This window comes from Ostrea edulis, chromosome 1 (genome assembly GCF_947568905.1).
Source record: "Ostrea edulis chromosome 1, xbOstEdul1.1, whole genome shotgun sequence".
Taxonomy (NCBI): Eukaryota; Metazoa; Mollusca; class Bivalvia; order Ostreida; family Ostreidae; genus Ostrea; species Ostrea edulis.
This window is the reverse complement of record NC_079164.1, coordinates 111,851,300-111,857,006: the sequence shown is the minus strand read 5'-3', so window position 1 is coordinate 111,857,006 and position 5,707 is coordinate 111,851,300. Positions and strand designations below refer to the sequence as shown.

General features: G+C 32.3%; 1 long non-coding RNA gene across 2 annotated transcripts; it reads left to right on the top strand.

Annotated features, from left to right (window-relative positions):
- The first annotated feature begins 3,397 nt into the window (after window positions 1-3,397).
- Window positions 3,398-5,445, top strand: LOC130051339 (uncharacterized). Of its 2 annotated transcripts, none has more exons than XR_008799807.1 (3): window positions 3,398-3,710; window positions 3,923-4,076; window positions 4,629-5,445. It is a non-coding gene; the product is annotated as an uncharacterized LOC130051339 (long non-coding RNA). The 2 variants fall into 2 exon arrangements; XR_008799806.1 differs by having other exon boundaries at window positions 3,923-4,085.
- Window positions 5,446-5,707: the final 262 nt, after the last annotated feature.

Sequence of the window (5,707 nt, the reverse complement as noted above, 5' to 3'; positions counted from 1 at the left end):
ATGTGCATAAAATATAACTCCCACCTGTGCATGTGATTGTAAACGAACGGATGTCATGTAAATGTATACCACATTTGTAAACATGGGCTCTCACAACTCTTTTATTAAGAAAATAATAATATCGTTATGAAAATAACCGTTACGAAAATAACATACCTTGAACTACATGTATAAAAGTAATGAAAAACAAATATCTGTATAGACCTACTATCTAGGGGTATGAGGGAACCGGATAAAAAGTGGAAAGGGGGGGGGGCATGTGTTGAATTATAATTCCCTAGACTATAGTATACATATACTATTACTTTGAAATTTCAGTGACCTAAGAAATATATCAAACCTGAAGTTTCGTGTTTCACACAAACATGTAGGTTGACAAAACCTTTTTAAATAATGTAAATTAATCACAAGTCTGCATATGCCCTCTCATAGGCAATTGTATGCACTGTATGTATAAGTAAGATATGTATACTACACGTATGCCCTTCTCTTGACCCACATTTTGTAAATAAAACAGATATGATAAGTCTATGGCAGTTTATGAAAACATACCCATATCGAAAATAAATATGAAAATGATACAAGAAAATAATACTAAAATGATACCAAAAAAATATATTTTTAATGACCAAATTTGGAACCATCTAAATCTTGGTTCCAAATTAGGTGAAAAATAATACACTTTCTAAATAATGAAACACACAAAAATATATTTTTAATATACTTTATTTCTTAGTAAAAATACAAAAATGATACATTTGATGTATTATTTCTATACTCTTGTATTATTTTTGTATTAAATCCCAATTTAAAGTACAAAAATAATACATTTTGGAGTAGGATTAAAAAAGTACAAAAAAAAATACAAAGTGTATTAATTTTGTATCAACATATTAATTTTGTATCATTTGGTTCACCTTGAAAAAATAGGGAAAAAAATATGATTTGTATTAATTTTGTATCAACATATTATTTTTGTATTATTTGGTTCACCTTGAAAAATTAAAATAGGAAAAAATATGAATTGTATTAAATTTGTATCAACATCTAAGTATTCAAAGATGGGGAATAGAAATAATACATTACCAAAAAAAAGTATAAAAACAATACATATTTAAAAAAATACAAAAAAAATACATTTTGTATTTCAAAAAAGTACAAGAATGATACACAAAAAGTATATTAATGTGCCAAAAATAATACAATGCAGTGCCTAGAAAAGTAAAAAGAATTGTAAAAAACATGTTTTAATAGTTTTTGAAAGCAGCTTTCAATCACATTTTAAGAAAGAAATCTGACATATTTAAAAATATATGAATAAAACCTTCAGTCAAATCAACTTAGTTATGCAAAAGCAAGGGGAAACAAGATGTGTTTGTGAAACACAAATGTCCCCGATAATGGCCTATCCCAGAGATGGCCAAGGTCACAAGGACAAATATCTTGGAACCAGTAGAAAGATCTTGTCACAAGAAATGCTCATGTACAATATTAAAGCTCTAATATTTACCATTTAGAAGCTATGACCAATGTAAAAATAAAACTAAAAGTAGGTCAAATGTCAAGGTCAAAAGGTTTAGTACCAACGAAAAGGTCTTGTCACAAGGAATACTCATGTGAAATATCAAAGCTCTATCACTTACAGTTCAAAAGTTATTAACAAGGTTAAAGTTTTCAAAAAGTTGGTCAAACTCCAAGGTCAAAGGGTCAAAAGTGTTGGTACTCACGGAAAGGTCTTGTCACAAGGAATGCTCATGTGAAATATTAAAGCTCTACCACTTACTGTTCAAAAGCTATAAGCAAAGTTAAAGTTTTCAAAAAGTAGGTCAAACTCAAAGGTCAAGGTTACAGGGTCAAAAATGTTGGTACTCACGGAAAGGTCTTGTCACAAGGAATACTCATGTGAAATATCAAAGCTCTATCACTTACAGTTCAAAAGTTATTAGCAAGGTTAAAGTTTCAGACAGAATGACAGACAGGACAAAAACAATATGCCAATATGCTCCCCCCCCCCCCCCCCCCCATAAAAAGACATGCATTGGCTACTAATTCGGCTACTATTAAAAGTTAAAACCATTGTTACAGTAAACATAATATCCCATGTCGCATTGGCTACTATTGTAGAGATTTAAAAAGCGACTATTAAATACTTTGGGCTATATTATCATAAAAATAATAAATAATAACAAATTGTTGTCATTTTCATTGTACAAGATTCAATAAATTGCTAGATGTTTAATCAGTATTTTATACATATCTAGCCTGTCCATGATGCTATATGGTACATACATATCTAGTCTGTCAATGAGCTGATGATATGGTATGTACATATCTAGTCTGCCCATGATCTTATATGGTATACATATCTAGTCTGTCTGTGACCTTATATGGTATTCATATCTAGTCTGTCCATGATCTTCATAACACATCAGTCTTGAGACTCATCCTCCCTCTGCTTCTGCCGTTTCTTCTGCGTTGCAAAGTGCACTAACTTTGTTCCTAAGGGCTATCTTCAAGTCACACCACTTGTCGTCAGCCTTGACCACTGCATAATCTGTAATAGAATATTATAAAAAAATATATATATAAAACATTATCATATAGTCTATCTATTGTCCCTTTATAATCTATACAAATGCAAACGGTTCATATCACATATTCACCGGATTTGAGACCATATTCACTGGAGGTACCCCTTCTGGAAATCCTGGATCTGCTGCTGTCCACCCCCCCCCCCTTCTATATAGATCTATGACTATAGTGTGGAAACTGGACAAGCTTGAACTATGCAGGACGAGTAAACCCCAACCCCCCCCCCCCCTCGATCTTTTTTTTTTAAATTTGACCGCTAAGGCCTAGGTTTTGTTTTGGAATATAGGTCTAGCTATAATTTTCAGAAAATTGTAAAGTCAACTTTACTTTGAAAAACTATCCTTCCATACTACATAAACTGAAATAGTTTCATCTGCTGCAAAATAAAGAAATCTTGGGCATTACTTTAACTTACCATGTTGTGATGATCACAAGAACTTTACGTACACCCGGCCCAAAACGTCTGGACATGCCGTTCTTGCAGGATGTCACCTTCCTTATATATTCCGTGATTCTGGACTCCGGTCCTCATTCCACTCAACCACGGAATATTTAGCAATTTATGCAAAATAACCTCCGAAATATTGCGACAGTCTAATCACTTTGAAAATGGCAGCGTCACACATTCAACCAATCAAATTTGAGAGCTACAGATTTTGGAACTTCGACCAATCGCGTGAAAGTACGAAGACGGCCGAAAATTCTAGTCTTGTATTTATCTTTCGTAAATATGCTGTTATTATCTCGTTTGTTTAAATTTTCTGCTATTAGAAACTAATTCATAACTGTTTTTTTTTTAAACAAATACTAAGATTGTAATAATTTAAAATTGATTACGGAGTCACCCGAACTCTATCTACAGTCACTTCCGCTTCCATATTTTGAAATCGTCGATCTGTGAACATTGTGAGGAAAGGAAAGCAAAACAATGGGAGAAACACGTGGAGAGTATACAATCTATTTTGTGGACAACTTGTTAAAGGCTCCTAGAGTATTCTTATGGGGTATGCGACGTGTATAACACTGGAAGAAGCAGTCCTACCAAACTTGAAAAGCCACGAGGTCGAGTGGTAATGGCGCGCCCGTGCCGATGAACTTGCACGTTGTTTTCACAATCGGTATGCATTTTTCTTATTCGTTTTCTTTAATATTATTATTTGATAAATCCTATAATTGCGTATTTGAGAAATAGATATTTATTTTTCAAAGTGACTTGTGGTAAAATCGCACCTGATAGTTGCCCGATGATGATCAATGTGAAATAATATATCGTTGTTTAAGTTCATAAATTTTAGTTGTTTTTGTTTTCATGTGACCAATTCTATCATAGGTTTTCCCAACTGCCGACTATTCCTTGTCAGATAATCCTAAAAATCCGGGAGATATAGCATAGCCTATCTAACTTTGAAGTTTGAGGAAGCAGACTGACTTTGAAGACGACAATGATATTGATTGAATAATACCAGGATGCAGCATTGCAGAAAGTAATGACGGTAAACGTAATTCAATTCTTTAACATGAAATATTCAATTTATGACCTTTAATAAACCCAAGTAACTGTTGATAGAGTATGTCCACAAAAAATAATAAGCATGTTACAATCACAGACACCTAAAATTTTAACAGTAAGTTGCATGTATTCATTTATAGGGAGGGGTGTGATATATGTTTTTTCAATCTATGGCATTATTTGTAACTTAAGGATAAAATTTCAGGTGCCTGTGTTACAGTTTTAAAAAAAAATTCTTTCATTAGAGGACATTGAAGATATATATATATATGCCCCTGCGGTTGAATTTAAAAAAACAAAATTAACTCTGTGAACCTGTAGATCAAAGTGTCAGATATCTTTAGATTGAATTGTATGAACAACAATGCTGCACATCAGCATACTTTTGTTGAAGTGCTAACACGCTTCGTAAAGCATGCTGGTATAAAACAGTAACAAGTAAAGTTCATGCCCTCATTTATTTTTGAAAATTAAAATTGCAGAGAAAATGTTCAATTTCAGTTGATTTCTTGTGTTTCATTTTCAGGTATCTGACATGTCTTATGCCAATCAATTCCTCCAGAAGATGACACAAACTTTAAATTATGGAAGTTGCGAGCAAGAATTTTTCAAGGGAATGTCAGATGGAGAAGAAACATCAGTCAACAAGACAGTGTAAAATGATAAAGTATCTGTAATAGGTGCTTACCATATTCTGCCTATTGTGGATTCAGTGATGGTTTTTCAAACAAACTATGCTCATCAACCAAATGTCCTTAAAATTTGTGGAGTACAGAGCCACTTTCAGGCGAGACAGTAGTGTGGTTCATTTTAGTGGACATGATTTTAGACGAGATGTGCTTTGTGAAACTTGAAACATTCTTCATTCATCATAGTGTAATGAGAACTGTTGTGGTCCATCATTCTATGCTTTAGTGAAGTAATGGAGATAATGTGAAGTACATGTGTAAATGCTCATATTCTGCACAACATATTTTTCAGTGACATTATTTCTTTGAGACCAAGCTCTGGACAGTTGATAGGCATTTATGTGTAGGACTTTATTTATTTTTCTGTGTGTGCAATAGCAACTGCCACTTGCAGTAAACCCAAACAAAGTGGAGAAATAATTTGTTGAGTTCAGAGATTACAATTTTTATTGTGTTATTTTGATGAGAAGATAGTATTAATAAGGTACAATGGTACATTGTATCTTATTGAAAAGCTTATTTAAGAGTTATCAGTAGAATTAGACTGCATGACAATTATTAGAATGGGAAACCTAGATGAAGTCAAAAGAAACTATACTGTATTTTACAGACTGTCCTGGAAATATCATGCAATAAATAATGTCTCCAGTGTTATTTAGAAGTATACTTCCTTATTATTTCATTATGCATGCAACTGATAAAGTTGTCTAAACTTAAAAGTTTGAAATCTTTACTGTGAATTTGAGAAGCTAAATCTTGCATCATGTTTTCCACAAGTTATAAGTTTTATATTTCAATTTAAAAATTAGTCAATTTTTATACAATGAAAATCACTGGGAAATTTTTTTTAAGTCCAATTATAATACAAAATTAATACATATAAATCAAAGATTTGGATTAAAAATGACTAAGTTAA